The sequence below is a fragment of the Pipistrellus kuhlii genome, unplaced genomic scaffold (genome assembly GCF_014108245.1).
Source record: "Pipistrellus kuhlii isolate mPipKuh1 unplaced genomic scaffold, mPipKuh1.p scaffold_m20_p_8, whole genome shotgun sequence".
Classification (NCBI taxonomy): Eukaryota; Metazoa; Chordata; class Mammalia; order Chiroptera; family Vespertilionidae; genus Pipistrellus; species Pipistrellus kuhlii.
In genome coordinates this window covers 67,114,913-67,138,148 of record NW_023425584.1, presented here as the reverse complement: position 1 = coordinate 67,138,148, position 23,236 = coordinate 67,114,913, and the positions used below count along the sequence as shown (strand labels likewise).

The 23,236-nt window shown below is 38.8% G+C and overlaps 1 protein-coding gene and 1 pseudogene across 4 annotated transcripts in view; one reads left to right on the top strand and one right to left on the bottom strand.

Moving 5' to 3' along the window:
- Positions 1-23,236, top strand: part of MSRA (methionine sulfoxide reductase A) — a 334,526-nt gene that overhangs the window by 8,663 nt on the left and 302,627 nt on the right. The window lies entirely within an intron of this gene.
- On the bottom strand, positions 20,139-20,899 carry LOC118710934 (annotated as a pseudogene).

Here is a 23,236-nt window from a genome sequence, read left to right as displayed (position 1 = left end):
AAAAAAAAAAAAAAGATTCTGCTCCTTTTCTTGTCAAGTAGTTTTTTTCTTTCTTCCTCAATTTGCTTTTGTAATCAAAATCTCCATTTTGGCATGATTTAAAAATCTAAATTTAGAGAGTGAAATTGGAATAAGTTAATCCAAGTCATTTTACATTTCATAAATATTCATTTTTATTGAAGCAGCAATTGTGGTGGCATCATTTATACAAAGAAAAGATCTTTGGGGACAAATTCTCTCCTTTATTATGTTGAAGACATTATGCGTATCTCTTTTATTTTCAGTGATGTACATAGACTTTTAAAAGAAAATGACAGAAAACAATTTCCCTTTTAGAAAAATTTCCCCCAATGTGATTAATTTCTAAATTGTAGGACACAGAACTATGATTTCTCCACTTTGCATCCTATCTAAAGCTCCTTTGCCCTGAGTTTCAGATCCTCAGGTGTTTCCCAGAAGTCCCTGGAATAAGGGTACTATTCCATACTTTCCACGATCTAATCCTTACTCCTCCGCCTTACTTCCCATGGTGCCCCTGTAGAACCCATCTTTGGGCTCACATTGGTTTCAGTGTTCTGCTTCTAGAACTGCTCAAGTGATTCTATCCAGGATTCCACACTCCAGTCCTTTCACTTAGTCATCCAACAAGTGACTATTAAATAAATGCTTGTTTAGGAGATAAGATACTGTGTTTTCCATGTATCCTTCCTCAAAGCTTGCCCTGTTTGAATTAATTTCTCCAATAAACCCACGCCTTTTCTCTCTGACCTGAGTCCTTTATTTTCCACTGGAAAAACAATTAGGTACTGCTTTATGAAACTTTCTATTGGGTCTTTCATTGTTTCTTAGATGTTTTGTTGCTACCTAGGTTATTAAATCTATACCTTGTTTTCCCATACGAGGGTGAGCTCCCCAGAAAATGGCTGTCCAGAGGAGGAACCATGTTTCAATCCTTGAAGGGAGGGGCTGGGCTGTGTTGGATATTTATTTTATCCTCCAGTTTATAGCACTTCACAAAGGGTGCTGCCTACATCAAGCACTCAGTGTGGTTTGTGGATATCAGCCTTCATATGGTTGATGTCTGAGAACAAAACTGGTTGTCTTTCTGTCTGACCATCATGTGACCAATGTAACACAGAAACGCTAACATAGGTGACCTTTTGTCCATGTGGTGTGAACTCTTGTTTGTTTTTCCACTAGTGGTGATGGATTTGTGTTAATTTCAGACTTTTCTCTTACTCATTCTTATGACCAATGGTAAACTTTACTGGCCAGATGATGGGAAGCTGCTCATCTTCAAATCTTTGACCAGGGACTAGTTAGGAATTTGCAACAGCGGGGTTGGGGGTGGGTGGGGGGGGAGCGCAGGGGAGAGGAGGGGGGAAAGTAGGGGGACAAAGAGTGTTTTGCTCAGCACAATCCATGTAAGTCTTTGGCCTGCAACCCTTAGTCCAGAGGTCACAGTGTACCCCTGACTCAGGTTTAGGAGGGAGGAGAGTGAGGACAGCTGAAGTGAGGAATGGGAGGCTATTTGGGTAAGGAAGCATCAGGCTGTGTCATGAGCCCTAAGAGAGACAGTATCCTTGAGGCCCTCAGCAAGGACCAGAGTAGAGGCTTTTTGGTTTAACCCCGTTATAGGCCCCAGAGGCCTGCTGCCCATCACTGTGCTGTGTTGACATTTGGCCAGGCCCCTTCCCATGCCACAGCAGCTGGCTGGCCCAGCCATCCTATGCAAGTGAAAGTCATCAAACTGATGATGTCCTTTTTCTGCAAAAGATGGTTTTGAGGTGTCAATATGTGATGAGTGAAAGTTATGGATTCTATATCCTATTATTTCAACTTTCTTCCATCATAAATTCCCAGTTTGTCAAAGAGCATCACAATATCTAATGCTTTGTAAAAATGTAGAACTAGACTATCAACTACTTGAGGGAATTGTTTTATTCTTTGTTCCTAGAACACAGTAGGCTGACCATAAATATTTGTTGAATGATTCTAGCATACTCTGTTATGAGCAATTTGAGAGGTGGTCCCTATGAACAGTACCGTACATAATAGACATACACATATATTATGGCACAGAATAAATAGTTAACAAATATTGACTATTTCTAGGTGTGTCTGTGAAGAGTGGATTGAAGAAGACAGGAAGGATAGGTGTTTGTGGCCATTGCCATTGTTTGCTGATTTCCAAGTTACTTGTTTTTCCTTTTATAACACAACACTTTATTAGCTGGAAAGAATTTTTACAGTCAAATGGAAATGTATGTGATAAGGAGTGGGCCATATTTGAAGAATGGAGTGTCAGTCTACCCTGTTTTCTGATGGCAGTCTCTTACCTGTCACTTCCTCTCCTTCCAATAGCAGAGCTGAGTTCCTACCATGCTGCCCAGAGCTTTAGTTATATCAGATTTCTAGTGGGGCATGGGTTTGTCATCACAATTCCCTCAAGTAGTTGATAGTCTAGTTCTACATTTTTACAAAGCATTAGATATTGTGATGCTCTTTGACAAACTGGGAATTTATGATGGAAGAAAGTTGAAATAATAGGATATAGAATCCATAACTTTCACTCATCACATATTGACACCTCAAAACCATCTTTTGCAGAAAAAGGACATCATCAGTTTGATGACTTTCACTTGCATAGGATGGCTGGGCCAGCCAGCTGCTGTGGCATGGGAAGGGGCCTGGCCAAATGTCAACACAGCACAGTGATGGGCAGCAGGCCTCTGGGGCCTATAACGGGGTTAAACCAAAAAGCCATTTTAACTTGCATCTATCTCCTTATCAAATTTTAAGCCAAGAGATGGTAAGAGGTTGGGAGTGTCTGACAATGGCCTTATCTTTGGATAAGTAGAATTGGCATTTGCTGGGGTTATTCCCTTCTTTGTCTTCCTACCCTTCTCATGGCTGGCTAGCTTCTTCCCTTCTACTCTTGTCAGTGAATAGCTTCTGAAATGTATATCTATTTGCAAATATTTATAGACTGTGTATGTCCCGTTGTAACCCTAAATTTATTACTAAGACCAAACTTACTATTTTCTGAACAAAACATTAGATACATATTTTAATTTCCCCATTTTTGCTAGTGGCACTAATATGGTCCCAATTTCCCCTAACCCTTAGCTACATTCATCTGTAATCCTTACCTCTGTATTTAATGTCATTTTCCCCAACAGTCTTGATTGTTTTTGCCCTCTGTATTAGTCAGTATTCTCCAGAGGAACAGAACCAATAGAATATATGTAGATATATAGAAAGAGAATTATTTTTTTATTTTATTATTTTTTAAAATATATTTTTATTGATTTTACACAGAGAGGAATTGAGAGGGATAGAGAGTTAGAAACGTCGATGAGAGAGAAACATCGACCCCCTACTAGGGATGTGCCCACAACCAAGGTACATGCCCTTGACCTGAATCGAACCTGGGACCTTTCAGTCCGCAGTCCGGCGCTCTATCCGCTGAGCCAAACCGGTTTCGGCTAGAAAGATAATTATCATGAAGGATTGACCCATAGGGTATTAGAGGCTGAGAGGCCCAAGATCTGCAGTCTGTAAGCTGGAGGCCCGGGAAAGATGGTGGTGTCATTCCTGTGCAACTTTGAAGGAATGACATAAGTTCCAGTCTGAGTCCTAAGGCCCTGAGAAGCAGGAGTGTCTAAGGGCAGGAAAAGATAGCTGTCCCAGCCCTAGAAAGTAAATTCATTCTTCGTGTACCTTTTTGTTCTAATCTTATCAGATTGGATTAGTGGGAGCCAAATTCCTTATTTAGTGAATTTATTCAAATGCTAATCCCTTCCAGAAACACCTTCAAATAATATATTATGTGGACATCCCTTAGTCTAGTCAGGTTGATACACAAATTAACCACCACGTTTTCCTTGGTCTCTTGTCTTCATTTTCCCCAGTCTATTGTGAGCACCACGCTCAGACATCTGTTTAAAACTCCGATTTCATTCTGTCTCTGCTTAGGAAATAGTGGTAACTCTGTGTGATCTGGGTGATGACTGTTCATCCTGGAGTTAGAAACTTTCTGTAACTTGCTGCTGATGTCAGTGTTCCAGATCTCTGCTTCCACTCCTGAGGCTGACTCCGGCTCTTAGCTCCTTCCTGCAGGACACTTGCTGTCCTCCTCAGAGCCCATTTAAACTTCCTGGGCCTTTTGAGGCTAAACTCAGCTCTTCCCCTTCCATGCTGCCTTTGGGGACTGTTTCAGATTAGATTGTTCTCAGAGCTGGAGGTGGAGGTAGGACTTTGGGGCTCTTTTTGACACTTTCATCCCAATGTGTCTCCTTAGGGAGGTGAAGGATGAGTTGCTTTAATATATTTGGAGTTCAGTGATAGCTATTTTTCTCCTTTGTTTTTTGAACTTCAAGTATAGTTACAGTGCCAATTGGCATGGCCAGAGTTTTTGGATTACAATGGCTAAGTGGCTTGGTCTTCAGGTAACTTCCTCTAGATGTCCTATCATAATGTTCTTCTCATCTGGTGCGATACTTCACTACTTTGACTCAAAGATGAACTGAGGCATATTAAAAATTTAAGATCTTAGTAGAATAAACATTTATTAGAATTGGGCAGCATCCAGTCTAATACATAGATAGAAAGGAGCTCTGAGCAGCTGTATAAAATGAAAAACTTTTCTAGGAAGAAAGGAGTGAGAATGAGGAAGTTATGGTATACTAGGAAAAAAGCAGGTTGGCTACCTCAAGGTTACTTCCCTCTAGGCCACATGTGTCAAACACAAGGCCCGAGGGCCAAATCCGTCCCGCCAGGCCTTGCAATGTGGCCCGCACCTTGCTGTCATCACTGCACTCCGCTGCATTTCCATCACAATGACAGTTTATGACTGTTCAGTAAACCATTCGGCCTGCGATTTAGGCTGGATTTTAGATTTTGGCCCCTTCTTTGATTGAGTTTGACACCCCTACTAGGCAGTGGATAACAGGGGTCTATCAGGCAGATTACTGAACTATTGCTGATCAGGTAATTCTTGATTGACTGGTTTAACGTTTCACTCTGGGACAGCCAAAACTGTAACTATTAGTAAATGAAGTCTTGGTTTGGTGATGTTGGGATTGGCTTAGGCTATTCTTATTTTGGGCGTGGGATGTGTGGTTATGCCAAATGCGTGATTTTATCTTGAGGAGGGGTTGTCATATTGTATGGGTCAGCTGGGATCTCTTCTGTAAACTGGATCACTTATAAAAGATTGAATAAGGTTATTGCCCTTCACAAAGGAAGACATGGTTCCTTATATTTTGTTAAGACTTTTGTATCATTTCATGTGACCATACCTGCAGTGTTTCTCAGCATGATATATTTCTGATCCACCAGCTTGTTAAATTATTATTAACATTATAACACAGCTTGTTAAATTATTATTAACATTATAACACAGCTTGAAGCTGGAAGAAATGCAAGAGTTAAGATATGTTTTGATGAATGTATGTGTTATCATTATATTAAAAAGAATAAAATTTAGAGACATTGAGTGTCTTCCTAGAGGTTGGATATAAAATAAACTCTTGAAGATGTTGCCATGGTAAGGTGAATTTTCCTCTGTAATTTTTTCACGTTTTACCTTTGATTTTTTTTAATTTGTAGTTTATAGTTAGGTAATTTATAGTTTGCTTGGGTCAAATACAGTATGAAAAACTAAAATGCACTGTTCACATTAGGCCAAAAATGATTCTTTGGCCAACTGAAAAAAATTTGATATTTTAACAGATTTTTATCCAAAAGACAAGAGTCATGAGAATGAAATACTGTGAGGGAATTCATAGCTTTCCAGCTGGAGAAAATGAAACCTCAAGTAAAAAATCTTGAATGTGCTGTAGTTAGCAGATAAAAAGAAAACCATGTTAGAGTTTGCAGAATGGAGTAGCCAGCTGTCAAACTGAGCCCCCGAGAAAACACTACATTGCTGAAAACCTCCATTTCCTTCTCTCTTCTTAAGAACTAATTCATAAAGAGCTATGCCATCCAGCAGTAAGCTCTCTGCAGCTACTCCTGCTGGTCCCTGGAGTTCCTCGCTAACCACTTAGCATTGCTTGCACACGGAGATGTGTGCACTGGCATGAAGAAGCGCTGTACAGAGCTCCTGCTCCCACACAGGACTGCACTGGGCCTGATAACAGGCGAGCTCAGGCAGGGTCTGTCTCTGACAACATGAGGCTGGTTGCTGGGGAACCACATTCCTCCAAGAGTAGAAACTTCACCCAACTGCTTCTGAATATAAGAGGTTTGAGGAGCCCCTTGAAGATAACTTTTGGTTTAAGACGTTAAAAACATTTTATTTTCTTATGCATATACTATGAAATTCTGTGGGTTAATAAAGAGGAATAAAAGGGAATAATTATTTTCTGGTGAAAATTAGGAGTTGGATGAATAAGATGATGTATGTTTGCTACAGCAGCTTTTGGGAAACACATATCCGATTTAAGGGATTAGCTACATAAATTTAAATATGAATATCCTGGGACAAGTTACAAAGCAAGAAGTTTCATTTTGGTTCATTAAAAACCCACAATAATAATAATAATAATAATAATTATTATTATTATTTTTTCAGAATAAGAAGATTCATTAAAGAGCTGAAGCCTAGGCTTAACTTTATGGATATGTTGGCTCTGAAAGAGCAAGTTCCAAAGTCTTTCTTTTAGTTTGCCTTTTTTGGGGCAGGAAGCGGTCAGAGTTCTTCCTGTCTCTTGGTAGCATATGATGGTTGCAAACTCGTAATCACTCTGCATTTGCATCTTCAGTTGACCAAGACCTAGACCCTGAGTGTTGCCTGGTGGCCGCCTCCACAAAAAGTGGAGTATGGATGTTTGTAGATCTGACTCCCTTCCAAAGGCCCTTCTTACTCTGGCATGTCTGTATTTCTATTAGCAGTAGTAGTATTTTGGGTAGTTCTTAGCCTTATAACTACCGTAAACTCCTGTCTACCTGAACAAATTACCTGCATTTCATTTACTTCATATCCTGAACCTTCTTTCTTACCTGGATTCCCTGACTTTTACTGTCATCTGCATTGCTATGTTTCAGAATGGTTGCATGACTTTAGTAATCTCCAAAGGATCCAGTGGAGTGCTGCAGTCTAAACTTGAGGACTCTTTACACTGTACTTATCATATTTTGTTTTTCTAAGGGAGTTTTAAAGACTTTAGCTTTGCCAAGTTGCTTTGGCGGAAGACGAGAATCTGGATAAGTGATGGGCTGAGTTTTAAATCAGGAAATAATATGCTCCTTTAAACACTGCAAGGTAAACAAACCATTGTAGTTTTGTGCTTATTGAATATTAATAGGTAGAGAAATTATGTCCTGCATCTCTACATACATATTTTGTTTTGCTTGCTAGATCAACTCTCTCTAGAACATGCCTTTACTTATAAAAACCTCCTTTTCTTTTTAAAAAAATTTCTTTATTAAGGTATTACATATGTATCCTTATCCCCCATTACTTCCCCTTCCCCCTCCCCCTTGCCCTCACCCCCCTGTTGTCTGTGTCCTTTGGTTAGGCTTATAAGCATCCATATAAGTCCTTTGGTTGATCTCTCCCCTTTACCGCACCCTCCCCTACCTTCCCTCTGAGGTTTGATGGTCTAATCCATGTTTCTCTGTCTCTCGATCTGTTTTTGTTCATCAGTTTATGTTGTTCATTACATTCCATAAATGGGTGAGATCATGTGATATTTATCTTTCTCTGACTTATTTCACTTAGTATAATGCCCTGCAGTCTATCCATGCTGTTGCAAATGGTAAGAACTCCTTTTTTTTTTTTTTTTTTTTTTTTTACCACAGTGTAGTATTCTATTGTATAGATATACCACAGTTTTTGGTTTATTTATTTATTTATTTAAATTTATTTATTGATTAAGGTACTACATATGTGTCCTTATTTCCCCATTACCCCCCACCTCCCATTCATGCCCCCAACCCCCTGTTGTCTGTGCCCATTGATTAGGCTTACATACATGCATGTAAGTCCTTTGGTTGATCTCTCCCCCTTACCCCCACCCTCCCCTATCTTCCCTGAGGTCTGACGTTCTGATTGATGTTTCTGTCTCTGGATTTATTTTCATCAGTTTATGTTGTTCATTATATTCCACAAATGAGTGAGATCAGGTGATATTTATCTTTCTCTGCCTGGCTTATTTCACTTAGCATAATGCTCTCCATTTCCATTCATGTTATTGCAAATGATAAGAATTCCTTCTTTTTTACTACAATGTAGTATTCCATTGTGTAGATATACCACCATTTTTTTTTATTTTTTTTTTAATACACTCATCTGCTGATGGGCATTTAGGCTGTTTCCAAATCTTAGCTAAGGTGAATTGTGCTGCTATGAACATAGGGGTGCATATATCATTTCTAATGGGTGTTTCTAGTTTCGTGGGATATATTCCTAGAAGTGGGATTACTGGGTCAAATGGGAGTTCCATTATTAGTTTTTTGAGGAAATTCTATACTGTTCTTCACAGTGGCTTCACCAGTTTGTATTCCCATCAGCAGTGCACTAGGGTTCCTTTTTCTCCACATCCTTGTCAGCACTTGTCGTTTGTTGATTTGTTGATGATGGTCATTTGATAGGTGTGAGATGGTACCGCATTGTCGTTTTGATTTGCATCTCTCTAAGTCTAAAAATCTTCTTTTCTTCTCTTTGCTTTATTTCTTTTACTTAGTTAGCCCTCATCACTCAGTGATGTCTTCTCTTAGTCTTCAACCCATTTGACCCTCCTCTCATATAAATCTATAGCATTTCTTTTCTTTACTATTCATTTGGCACGCAAGCAAATTGTTTGAAGACATTTGGATTGTTTTTATTTTATTTTATTTTTAAAATATATTTTATTGATTTTTCACAGAGTGGAAGGAAGAGGGATAGAGAGCTAAAACGTCGATGAGAGAGAAACATCGACCAGCCGCCTCCTGCACACCCCACGCCAGGGATGTGCCCGCAACCAATGTACATGCCCTTGACTGGAATCAAACTTGGGACCTTTCAGTCCACAGACCAATGCTCTATCCACTAGCCAAACTGGTTTTGGCGACATTTGGATTGTTATCTTACTTCGTTTAGACATATAATAGTAATTTAACTTAAATATATGTATATATTTTCTATATAACTGCATTTTAAGTTTAGTGAGGGTTTTTGTTTTTTGCTTATTTACATCCTCCATGCCTATGTATTGATATATTTGTTATATAAATGAAAAAATATTGAGATTATACTGTGTCATATTATATTTGGAAGTTGTCTCCTCAGTAAAATGCTTTTAGTATGGTGCAGGTCAATAGATATTAATATTAATGAATCTTAAATGGATATTCTGTTTTTATCGTACCTTCCAGCACAAACAATCATTTTTAGAAATTTGTTTATGACTGCTTGTGTGAGCCCAATGGCTGACTTTCCAAGTATGTAGTTATTAAAGGAGATCTGAGTTCTTAACTGCTCTATTACCATTTGTGTTTAATATTTATGGAAATCTTTCTGTAAATATGTAAAAATATTGGTGAGTGAAGGAAATGGTTCCAGTGTGACGGGAGAAAATATCTTATAAAGATCTGCAGTTATCTGTAGTTTCCCCAAGGTTGTTTTTACATAAAAAAAAAAGACATTGTTTTATGTTCTAGAATCAAGAGATGGTTTTATGATTTAACAAGTTCCACCAAGAACTTTTGTAAGGTTATCAGTGCCAGCATAACTACTGCAGAGATCACATAGCATATTAGTGTCTGGATTTATTGAGTTTGCTGCATTCCTTTAGTATCATTCATATTTTTCTCCCGAGGGTACCACTTTCCTCTCTTGACTTCATAACAAGATATGGAAAACTCATTTATGCTGCAGTGTACGATGCTGGGAAATGAATGCTTGGTTGTTATCTCTCTTTACAAGACCTTTCACGACCATAGGTAGATGTTTCCCACCTCAATATAAATAGTAGCATTCAGACTTGTATTCTCTAGTGGGGGACAAGTTGCTTTGGTGGAAAGCATAGGCGTTTCATGTCTGGACCGTGACTCTGACCTTCACTTTGTATGCTTACCAGCTGCGCGACCTTGAACAGATTTGCTTGGGTTTTCTCATTTGTAAAACGGAAACAGTGGCACCTGCCTCAAATGGATATTTCTGGGAACAGATGAGATAACGAAGAGAGCGCCTAGCATGATTCCCGGCTCCTGGCAGATGCGCAGAATGTGTCTTTTGCAGTATGATGTGTCCAATGGGGACATTTAGGGGACAGCTTACTGCTGTGTGTTGTCTAAATTTTTTCACTTTTATGTTTAATTCTTTGAAGGTTTTGGGATGTAAGCCCAAACAGTTTTTGTCAAGAACTGCAGCATAGGAAATTAAATGCACAAAATAGTTTTTTGATTTAGAACTGATTTACAAAGCCAACATGGGAAAAATTTACTGTTTTTCATAACTTTTTTTTTTTTGAGGGGGAGAGGTGAATGAAATGAAGATGTCTCTGCAGTTTCAAAACTTCCTTTTTGTTCCTTCCTTACCCTTTTTCTCTCCCTCCTCCTCATCTTCCTCTCCCTCTTCCTTCTCCTATTTCCTACTTTTCCTCCCCTTCTCAGCCAACTTAATATCACATGTAATAAGCCACACTGGAGACAAGCATGGAAGCTGAAGTATGAGAGGTTATGTGTATGGACAGTGTGTGCAGGCACATGCCTACACACAGACCTGGTACTTGTGTGCTAAAGATGGGTGGGTGCTGTGTGCTCACCAGGGATTGTCTGGGAGCTGCTTCAGCCCCTTTCCCATGCTCCTGCAAAAACCAGACTTTCTATTGTGACTGCCTCTGGCATTACGGTTACCTGAAGTGGGATCTGACCCTCCTGGGTGGATTGTCCCTCCCAGGGCTTGGGACCCCTTTTGGAGACAGGAGCTGTGACTGTTGAGTTCTGGAGGTGACAGGACCTGCAGCTGTCCTGGAGTTGCTTCTCAGGAGAAGGTCTGTTTTCACTAGGAGAGAAGGAAGGTCCACCCTCAAGGAGGCAGAGGGGGTGGAGAGGCCTGGCTGCAGTCAGGTTCTGTTTGTTTTGAGATCTAAGTACCCTCCTGCCCTCCCTGCAGCTTTGGTTTCATTGTTCCTATTTCCTTGAAATCCTTGAAACAAGAACCAAGTTCTCTGCATGTGTCTCTGTTTCTCCATCTCTGATCTCTCCTCTCTCCTCTCCCCTCACTCCCTGTCTATCCTCCTGCCCTCCCTCCCAGTTCAAGTTGGATTTTGTCACTTGTAACCAAAGGTGCCTTCCTTTCTTACCCTTGAATCTGGATTTGGCTTTAATAGGAAATAAATGAAAATTACCTGTTTCAAGCCAGTGGTCCCTAACTAGCTTTCCACAAGAACCACATTTAGAAGGCTAGGATAGATAGGGCTACAGGCGTAGACTCCTATGGTGTTCCAGTTTTCACCCATCACTGGTGGGGATTCCTGCCTGCTTGCTTCGCCAGGAAGCCCACCCCATGACAGTGCCCTGGAGGCTGTGGATTTGCTTCTCCAGGGCCTCGCCCATGAGCGTTTTCCTCCAAGCACATGATATGTAAACATTCAGGTTGCAAGAACCAGGAGAGTGGTAGAACCTGGTTCAGCAATGCGATCTGGCACTATGTTTCTTTGTTCTAGAAAAATAAGGCTCTTTATTAAAGTATCATCACCAATTATAGCTTTCCTCACAAGAAGTGATAACATTTACAGATATGCAAGCTCCTGGTATAAACTAACAGTTTTGTTATTAAACCCAACTATTATTAAGTGTTACATCATAAAAGCTTGCCTTTCTCCACCCTCCCCCCCAACCCCCTCACTTCTAGGTATATCTTTACTAGTCTTCTGTATTTGGCATTTCAGGACTTAATAATCACAGGGTTCATGGCCTATGCAGCAGCCCCATAAGCCACTTAGAACTTTGCCCCTATAGCCAGTCTTGTTAAGCTCAGCAAAACCCAGGTGAGAAGCCACTAAGCCACTATGGTCTGTGGTATGACCGCTGAGTGTGGCCTGGCCAGTTTTGGCTGTGCTACTGATTTGCTGTGCAACTTGTACAATTCACTTACCTTCTCTGTCTGCCCTTGAATTTATATTAAAAGTGCTTAAAAGCCAAGTCCCAGGAGGTTCTTTTTCCATTCACACAATGATTTTAAGTGCTTTCTTTGTATTATGCTTAACACTTCCTCTATTCCCTTCAGAATTAATCTTTCCTCAGGAGCTTATTAACTCTAACTCTAAGCCCTGCATCTTTCTTGTATGGTTGCATTTGATTTTATTTCTTCTTTATTTTCCTCTCTCATTCTTTTTTCTACTTGAAAAGGCAGAGAAAGAGAAAGAAAATGGAGGCGTGCAACATGGTTGCAATACAGTTACCACTTGCTTTCTCAGTCTGGAGGAAGTTACTTTGGCAACATGAATCCATCTCTCTGCCTCTGAACTAACTTTATTTTTCCTCATTATTATTTCATTTCCGTGGGATGACTTCTTACAGTTTTTTTACAATCAGATTTTCTTCTTGAAATTTCTTAGAGACCAACTTCTTTTTCTATATCTGAAAAATGGAAAGTACAGTTGAAGCAAACCCACAGGCAGTTTAGAAGTAGGACCATGCAATGGTGCCCTCAGTGAGCAACATCCTTTCCACTGAGGAGCCTCTTGTTCTTTGCCATCTCTTGGTTCTGCATCAGCCTACAACTCTTGTTGCCTAAAGGTAAAATATGTCTACAGCTTTCCCTTCCAAAGACTAATCTCCCCCAATTACTGTGCACCAGATCTTCCATAGTGGCCGCGTAGCCGGTCATAGTCCTGTAAACTGTCAGTCTAAAAAAAGAGAAATAGGGAATGGAACGCGGAGGCAGGTTGAGGTTACGTGCTGGGGCAATGCTTGGGCAAGATGTCACAACACAGATTTCAGCAGAAGTAGTGCTGGGGAGGGCTAGGGGCAGACACCAGGTTGGCACGGCAGGCGGGGGCAGACCCAGTCAGGACTGCACAGAAGATCCAGTCTGAAGGCAATCCTAAATCATGGGCAGAAAGGGTTTGACCAGGAAGCATCATGTGAAAACCAGCAAAAAACATGGCCAGTGTTGGTGAGGCCATGTGGACTCATCTGGCACTCCTTTGGTGGTCTGAACCTGGCACAGCTGACCTCCTGTTCTTGGCTGAAACCTGAGTTCCAAATTGTGGAAGTCCAAAGCTGTCCTTAAGATTTCTCTAAATTGTGTGTGTGTATGTCTGCGTATGTGTGTGAGATGCGTATGTTTTCTTGGTTACCTTTGCCTCTAGGTTCCTGTGTAGCAGATATCATCTCTTTTTCACACTGAATTGACTCCTTTACCATTATATTTTCCATAACATGAGTGAGAATGTTCTAGATTTTACTGGAGATTGGGGCAAGAGTGATGGAGGAAGGACTGGCTGCATATGGTACAAAAAGAGGTGAAACTCCATCCTCAGATACTCCTGATCCCAAGCGCCTTTTGGCCAGCCTTCCATTCATGCTTTCTCTGAGGCCCTTCCCAACACGCAGGACAAACAAGGCCTTGCATCTCTCAGTTGCACTCATCTGCCACCCTCCTCTTTCTTCTTGCTAAGAAAATTGAAATCTTTTCTCACACTGAATGGATCCAGACTTTTTTTAATTTTTTAAAATTTCTTTATTGATTAAGGTGTCATATCTTTGTCCTCAACCCCCCATTCCAATCCTCCATCCCTCCCCACTCATGCCCCCACCCCCCCTATTGTCCTTGACCACTGGTTAGGCTCATATGTATGCACACAATTCCTTTGGTTGATCTCTCCCTTTTATCCCTACCCTCCCTCTGAGGTCCAACAGTCTGACCCATGGCTCCTTATCTCTGGGTCTGTTCTTATTTATTAGTTTATGTTCACCATTTCCCCTAGATGAGTGAGATCATGTCCTACTGGAAATATAAGAATTGAAAATGAGACAAGCAATAATGGTTATGCTGAAAGGCAAATGAATCAGTCTGTAGTGGATTTCTTTCTGGGCCAGACTTCTTTTTGACATGGTCGGTAGCTGATATCTATGCTCAAAGGCTCCATCTTCTATTTAAAAAAACATTTCAAGTTATTTCTCAGAGATTGTGGGATTTTGTAATACTATAACTTGACTGGATGCCAAACGAAGTAGGAGAATAGCAAGAGGGGATGTAATGAGTTACTGGGTTTACAGGACCCTTCTTTCCACTAAGGGGTATTTGTGACTTCCTTAGTCTTGTCACATGTATAAATTTACCCCTCCCCCCCCCCCCACTAAGCAGTAACATCTTTGAAGGCAAGTAGTATTTCTGCTTCATTATACTATTCATGGAGCAGCTACCTTTGAACATTATATAATAGCTATTCAGTACATAACTACTGAACAAATAGATGGGCTCAGTGTGATACTAATGATTAAAAGAGTTAATAATTTCTTCTTTTAAGTTTATGGTTTAGTTATGAAGACAAAAATAACACAGATGAGAATAATTGAGCCGTGAACCTTGAGGCCTTGAACAAGGGGGTGAATTTCTCAAGAATTTGGAAACACTTGACTGTATTTATATTCTTCGTTGTGTATGTAGCATTTAAATAAAACTTGGGCTCCTATTCAACTTATCACTAATTCAGATACATTTTTTTCCTAGATTAAAGACAAAAATATAAAGGCATATTTCCAGAGATTTTAAAAGATTATAAATTTTATTTTAGTATTAGCAAATGACAATTTAATTTTAATAAATTATTTTGAACTTAATACATCTAAAACTCAGTTTAGTTTTGTTTTCTGGCTAATTATTTTAACAGGGAGACATTCCTATGGAAGTTTCAGGATAAAATATTATTTTTGGATATGTGACACATTTGTATTTTTAAAATCTCATGGGTATTTTAAAGGGAAATTTAATTCATCTGATTTTTATCTAAATATAATTTACTCACAATAATGGAGAAATATTTGATATCCAGAGAAATCTATTGATGCTCTTATAGCTTTTCTCCTGGGAAATAAGAAATCCCATTTTCTAAGAGTAAATCACAAACTTACAATGTCTACTTGTTCTGCTTATTTAAGGAAGCCTGAGTTAAGCATCAGATTGGGCAGTCCAGAGCAGTTCTTTAGTTTTTAATTTTTGAGACTTACTTTTAAAAGCGTGCATAGGAAATTTTCTTTGAGAGGGTTGTCTTTTTTTCTTTATCTGACAGTTTTATCTGTTATTCTATTTTTTCCTCCAAACAACAATTTTGGAAGATTTTAGGTAATAAAACAATTTTGATGTCTGTGGATTAATGGTATCTGTATTCAGATATTTCAGATCTGTCAGAAGCTTGGGAATGGCATTTGAATGTATTGCTTAATTTTAAAACAACTTCTATGAGAATTAGATACCAGTCCTAAGCGAATATTTTGAATTTAAAAGAGGAGCTTAAAGCTAAGGTAAAGCCAAATTTTGTACTCTTAAAAGACCTGAAGTTCATTTCCAAATAGAAAAATAGGTCATGATATTAATATTTTGCTTTGGAAGTGAAATGTGAAGGAAGTTGGGCAGCATCAGATTCTAAGAGGACCTTGGGTTGGAGCCCCTCTGACTTCTCTCCAGACTCCTCCCCTCTTCTGAGATCTGTGTCTTCTGGCCCCTCAGGACAGTGTTGCTCTCAGCCCTTCTCTTCAGGGGTAGGCTTCTCATCTCTGACTCACCTTGTTCCTTCAGGTTCCCCTCCACTGGAAGCCAGCTGGCTGGAAGTCTGGGCAGGGGCCCAGCAATTGCTCCACAGCCCTTTGCTGCCCTCTGCTGCCTGCAGCAAATGGCTCTTAACCCTCCAGGCCCAGCTGGCTCCATAGGATGTGATTGATTCCAATAGTCTCTCTGCTCCTTCCTTTAGTTCAGCCAACAGTTTACAACCTGATAAATCTTCCTGAAATATCATTTCAGATGAGAAGCAGCTCAATTGCAGTGGTTAGATCCACAGACTGGAGGCAGACTGCCTGGGTTCTGTTCCAGCTCTGCCATTTAACTGTATGACTTTGGGCAAGGTAGTTAAACTGTTATAAGCCTCAGTTTCCTAGCCTGAAAAATGGGTTGATAATATATTTATGAAAAAGGTATTATTATTATCAGGATTAAGTGAAATAAAATGAGAAGTGTTTAGAACAATGTCTGGCACATAATAAGTACTAAATAAATATTAGTTATTGTTATACTTATCACCCTCCCTTTTAGTAATTTGTGCTTTTTTATTGCATTGGAGCTATGATGGGCCACATATTGTTTATCCATTTACCATGTGGTAGGTTTTGGGATTGTTTCCAGTTTTTGTCTATTAAGGATAATTTTTTGATGAAAGTTCTTGTGCAAGTCTTTGTGTGGACATGTATTTTCTCACAGGTAGACTTAGGGATGGAAATTTATGGCTTCTGTCATAAGTATAAGTTGAACTTTTAAAGCAACTACCAAACTATTTACTGTTTTATATTCCCACCAGCAATTTATGAGGGCTTTAGTTTGTAGCATCCTCACCAACACTTGATATTATCTGTCTTTTTTCTTTCTAGTAGGTGATGAGGGATAAATCAAAGATGCCTCTTGGATTTTTGGGTTGAGCAATTGAGTGTTTAATGCTACCATTTAATGGAGGCTGGAAGAAGAATGGGCCTTTTTGAGAAAAATAAAAAGTTTGGGTTTGGCAAACTTGAATTTGAGGTACCTATTAACCATTCAGAGGGATTGTTAAATAGGTATTGGGATGTCTGAGGCCATCTGTATTTTTCCCATCTTCCTGAATTCATTAAATAATGGAATGAGGAATAACTGCTTCAATTTTCTGTTCTCTGGATATGTGTCTAATGGTCTGGAAAAAAATCACATAACTTCTGATGTCAGTTTCCTCATCTATAAAGTAAGATAATCTATCTTTCCCAAAGATTGGGTGAAGAATGAATGAATTAAAGAATGTGAAAGTAGTTATTATCTTGGTTATTATTATTAATGCATAATTACCTTTTGTTTATGTCATTTTGTGTTCATTGTGGCTTCTACCCCATGTTTTTTACATAAGCAGTGCTCAGCACATCCTGATTTAATAAATAAATGAATACAGATAATGACTAGGGTGTGATGGTGGAGAAGAGAGAGACGAGAAGGAGGAAAGAGAATACATATAATTTGAATTGGCCATCACAATTCCACATTTGAACTTTTTGGAAAGGCAGTTTATCTTTTATGTTTTGATAATGGGAAGAATCATGGAAAAGTAAGAATTCAGGGAAGTATTTAGATGATAACACTTACCACATAAAGCATAGTAACTTTAAGTGTCTTAGATATCTTCACACTAGACTTTAAGCTTCTTGAGAGCTGGGGTGATTTCTGATGTGCCTCTGGGTTTCCAAGAGCTTTTGCTTACTGCTTTAAACATAATACAAACACAGTAAATATGTGTAAACGAATACACATATTTTTTAAACTTCTCTCTTTATTCTAATTAGTGTGACAAGCATTTGACTTTTGGTTGGTTGGTAGATGACTCTTCAGCAGGTTATTTCCTTCCTGTTACCTTAGGATGTCATGGACATGCTCCTAACATAATCTGTAACTGTAATTACTTGTTTATATATCTGCTCCATGGTGGCAGGGGCTCCATGTCTCTGGCACAGGCCTGCACATTGTGTTTGTTCAGATCACGCTTGAAAGAATTGTTTTCAGTGGATAACTGTATTCAAGATGTAATGAATATTTGGGAAAGAAGACCAGATCTGTGCTCTTTGGGGTTTCAGATTACAGATCTAAAGATCTAAATCTAAGTAAGGAAAGAAAGTAGGTAAATAGTCAAGTAAACTCTATCTCTCCCCCCTGACCCCATTTTCTATCTTGTGGACAGGAGAGATATATTCTTTTTTTTTTTTAATAATATATTTTATTGATTTTACACAGAGAGGAATTGAGAGGGACAGAGAGTTAGAAACGTTGATGAGAGAGAAACATCGACCAGCTGCCTCCTGCACATCCCCCACTGGGGATATGCCTGCAACCAAGGTACATGCCCTTGACCGGAATCGAATCCAGGACCTTTCAGTCTGCAGGCTGACGCTCTATCCACTGAGCCAAACCGGTCCCGGCAAGAGAGATATATTCTTGATATGTTTAGAGAATGGATACTTATTACTGTCATAAATCTTAGATGACAATATTAGCTCATGTAAATATTGTGAGACATCCAGAACCCAAAAAGTTCTTGTTAGATTATCTCACTAGGGAATGTTTTCCTTGATTGGCTTTAAACAAAAAGATTTTAATCTGTTGTTTTAGAAAAACTTTTTTTTCTGTTGAACAAAACCTTGTTTGAACCCCATACATATAATTCATAAAAAGTTACTCCAGTTAATGCAAGGCTGATCTCCTAACACCTCACCTGCTTATCATTTCTATGTCTTGTGTAGATGCCCTGTCACTTCCAGGGAACTCCAAGGGATTCCCTGGAAGATAATTTGAAAAACCACAGGTTTAGAGGAGGTCTGTACACTTGGCCTCCTGTTCCTTCTGCCATGCTCAGTAGACTTCTACTGAATATGTGGAAAGATTTAACCTGCTACCATCCCATCTGTCACCACTTTTAGGCTATATAAAACTTCTAAGAATCAGTCCTTTCTGATTATACTTTCTTTTTCTTTTCTTTTCTTTCCTTTTTTTTTGATTAATCCTCACCCAAAGATATTTCTTCATTGATTTTTAGAGAGAGTGGAAGTTGGGGGAGAGACAGAGAGAAACATCATAATGAGAGATATACATCAGTTGGTTGCCTCCTGCACACACCCTGACCAGGCTACGGATGAGCCTACAATCGAGGTACATGCCCTTGACTGGAATCAAACCCATAACCCTTTAGTCCATAGTCCAGCACTCTTATCCACTGAGTCAAAATGTCTAGGGATGATTGTACTTTCTATGTGAAGTTGAATAAAAAGGTTTGGGGCTACTAGTAAATCAGATAAACAGTGCAAACAGAGAGGAAAATGACCTGTTTATGAAAGTACTTTTGTGAACTTACAGTCCCATGGTCAGTATCCTTGTGGGAACAGAATAGTGTCTTGTCCAAGTGAGTGGCCAGGAGAGGAAACCACAGGGAGATGGAGGAGAAGCAGGGACTGAAGGGTTGAGGCAGATCATGGGATAGCACAGAGAAGGCCTGCCGTAGGCTGTTGGGATCAGGGTACATGTGAAGAGCAAGGTGAATCATGGGAACAGAAGATTTGCTAATGTAGTGGAGGGTGACTATCAAAATTTTGAATTCACTAGGGCCTGGCAGTTAGGGAGGGAAGACATTGTGACTGTTTCAGGAAGGACCTGGCAGTCCAGGAGAGCAGGCTGCCTGAGGAGTCAGAACCAAGACAGGAGGCCCGAGGGAGCGGTGTTTCAGTGCGGTCAGGAATCCTGGAGTTGGCTGGGATTGAACCAAGTCAAAACAGAGTAAGGCATTAGAATGTGCTGGATAGATTTCTGAAGCAGATTTATGGACAGGGCTTTATAGCTCATTATAGTATTTTCTCTATGGAAGAGACTTAAAGGGCTTTTGTGGGTTTGCCTTGGGAAGTAATCCTCAAAAATACTGGAGAAAGTGACTGCAACTTTATTTTTATTGAGATATAATTCTCATACCATAAAAATCACCATTTTATAGTATATGATCCAGCAGTTTTTGTATATTCACTAGGTTGTGCAACCATCACCACAGTCCCAGAACATTTTCATCTCTGAAAAGAACCTGCAACCTGGGCATGTGCCCAGACCAGGGAATTGAACCTTGACCTCCTGGTTCAAAGGTTGATGCTCAACCACAAGCCATGCCGCCTGGGCAATTTTTACTTTTCTTAATGATTGCCCTGGAGTTGGCAATACACATTCACAACTGATCAAAATCCACTTTCAAATAACACTATGTACCACTTCACAGGTGGTGTGAGTGCCTTACAATAACAAAACAATCCTAATTTCTCCCTCTTGTCGCTTGTATCATCATTGTTATTCATTTCACTTATATATAAGCATTCAGAAGTGTTTATACACACACCATAAAGCATATAATTGAGTACATTGCTGATATTTTTTTAAAAAAATCAGCACAGAAGCCTTTTTTATTTTTGTCCCACTTATCATGCCATGAATTCATAGGGAATGGGTTCCATCAGCTCACAAAGCATGTTTCTCTGGGTAGAACAGGTTGCCACTTCCGTTGAACCCAGGAACCTTTCTCTTTGGTGTCCTTCTTTTTCTGATCATGTTCCTTCACACATTTCAGGAAGCTATCAGGAAGCTATCTTGGCTCTTAGAGTGCTTAATGTGCTCAAAATATACATTAATTCTCTTGGCAAGAATCTTGCCCTTAACGTGCTTGTTCACAATAATGCCCACTGCATGCTGGGTGACATTGTAGACTCCCAGTTTTGCCATGGTAACATTTGTGAGGCCTTCCTTTTTGAACAGTGCCATTCCCTTGATGTCCACGATATCACCTTTCTTGTAGATTCGCATGTATGTGGCCAAAGGAACAACTCGACGTTTTCTAAAAGGCCTAGAAAACATTTAGTGGGGGCCTCTCCTCTTTCCCTTTGTGTTAGTCATTTTGGCAAATTATTGGGAGATCCTGGTTCTGGCTATTCTTTTGGACAAACTGTTATCTGTTAGAACACTTAAAATAAAATAAAAAATTTAAACTAAATTTATTGGGGTGACATTGTTCAACATGATCATATAGGTTTTAGGTTACAAGATCTGCATATTGCACTGTATTCCCATCACCCAAAGCTCTTTTCCTGTCACCATATATTAGGACTCCCTTCTCTCTCCACCCCCTTCCCTCTGGCCACTACCACACTGCTGTTTGTGTTTGTGAGTTTCAGTTTTATATCCTTCATATGAGTGAAATCATATGGTTCTTAGTTTTTCTGACTGACTTATTTCACTTGGTATAATATTCTCAAGGTCCACCCATGTTGTTGCAAATGGCAGTATTTCATCCTTTCTTATGGCTAATATTCCATTGTGTATACGTACCACTTCTTTAGCCACTCCTCTATTGCAGGATACTATTGTTATTTCCATGTCTTGCTCACTGTGAATAATGCTGCAGTGAACACAGAGGTGTATATAGTAGTATATCTTTGTGAATACATGATTTCAAGTTTTTCAGGTATATGCCTAAGAGAGGGATTGCTGGGTTCTATGGTAGCTCTATTCTTAATTTAGAAAAATAAACTCTTTTTATTTTACCTGTACTTATTTCTTCTTCAGTGCTCTTCCTTTCTTTATTCACATTGAAGTTTCTAATCATGAAAAGATGTTGGGTTTTGTCAAATTTTTTCTCTCTGTATATTGAGATGAAAAAATGGTTTTTGTCCTTTACTCTATTAACATGGTATATTACATTGATTGTGTTTTATATATTGAACCAACCTTGTATTCCTGGGATAAATCCCACTTGAACATGGTTTATAATCCTTTTTATATGTTTCTAGATTCAGGTTGGTAGTATTTTGTTTTGAATTTTTGCATCTGTATGCACAAGGGATATTGGTTTGTAGTTTTGTTGCAATACCTTTGTCTGATTTCTTTATTGTTTTTCTATTCTCTTTCATTTATTTTCAGTCTAGTCTTTATTATTTATTCGTTGATTATTTAGAAGTGTTATTTGATTCTTATATATTTGTGATTATCCTAATTTTTATGCTGGTATTAATATCTAGTTTTATTCCATCATAATTGGAGAAATGCTTGGTGTGATTTCAATGGTTTTGAATTTATTGAGGCTTGTTTTATGGCCTAACATATTGTCTGCCTGGAAAATATTCTGTGTACTCATGAGAATGTGTATTCAACTGTTCTTGTGTGGAGTGTTTCATAGATGCCTGTTAGGTCTGTTTGCTTTATAGTGTTGTTTAAGTTTTCTATGTCTTTCCTCTTCTTCTATATAGTTCTGTTAATTATTGAAAGTAGAATTTTAAGGTCTCCAACTATTATTGGAAAATTATCTATTTGTAAGAATTATATTTTTTCTTAAATTATTTCATTTTTTTTGCTTTATGTACTTGAGTCTCTTATGTGTATACTAGAGGCCCATTGCACAAAGGGATTCGTGCAATAGACCTTCCTTCCCTTGGCTTCCAGCACCCATTTTCCTCCAGCACCTGGGACACAGGCCTTCGCTCTTGCCAGAGTCTGCCATCTATGTCTTTGCTGTAGACTCTGGAGTCTGCAGTCTTATCTTCGCTGCAGTACTCTGCTCCTGTAAATCCCTTTTCCCCCTTCCCTCCTTCTCATAGCAGGCATCCTGGCTTCCCTGGCCAACCTGTATCTGGAGCAGCTGGGTGGTCGCCATCTTTGGCCTTCTAATTTGCATTCTCACTCTGATTGGCTATGGGCATAGCGGAGTTATGGTCAATTTACATGTTTGTCTATTATTAGGTAACATATGTTCAAAATAGTTATATTTTCTTGATGAATTAACTCTTTTATCATTATAAAATGTCCTTACTTGTCTTTAGTAAGTTTTTGTCTTAAAGTCTATTTTGTTTGATGTTAGTCTTAGCCATTCAAGCTTTCTTTTGGATGCTGTTTGCATGGTGCATATTTTTTATGCTTTTTCTTTCAACCTATTTTGTACACAATATGTAGTTGGATAATTTATTTTTATCCATTCTGTGAATTAGATTTTAATTGAAATCTTCAGTTCATATAAGTTTAATGTAAATATTGATAAGATTGGAGTTACTTGTTTCATTTTCTCTTTATATTTATTTCTTTTTTGTTTGTTTTGGTTCCTTTGTTCTTCCATTGCTGCATTTTTTTGTGTTAAATAAATATTAATATTTAAAAATATTTTTCTATGGTAATAGTCTAGTTTTCCCTCCCCTTTTTAAGTGGTTGCTCTGAGGATTACTGTTAACATATTTAATTTCAACTTAGCTTCAATAGTGTACAAAAACTTTGCTTCTGTATAGTGCTTTTCCATCCCTCCTTTATCCTGCTGTCACAGTTTAACTCTTCATAAACTATATGCTCACCAGCACAGATTTATAATTATTTATGCTATTGTCTTTCAAATCAGGAAGGAGAAAAAGAGTTACAAATTAAAATTCATTTATGCTGTTTTTAAAAAATATATTTTATTGATTTTTTACAGAGAAGAGGGGAGAGGCATAGAGAGTTAGAAACATC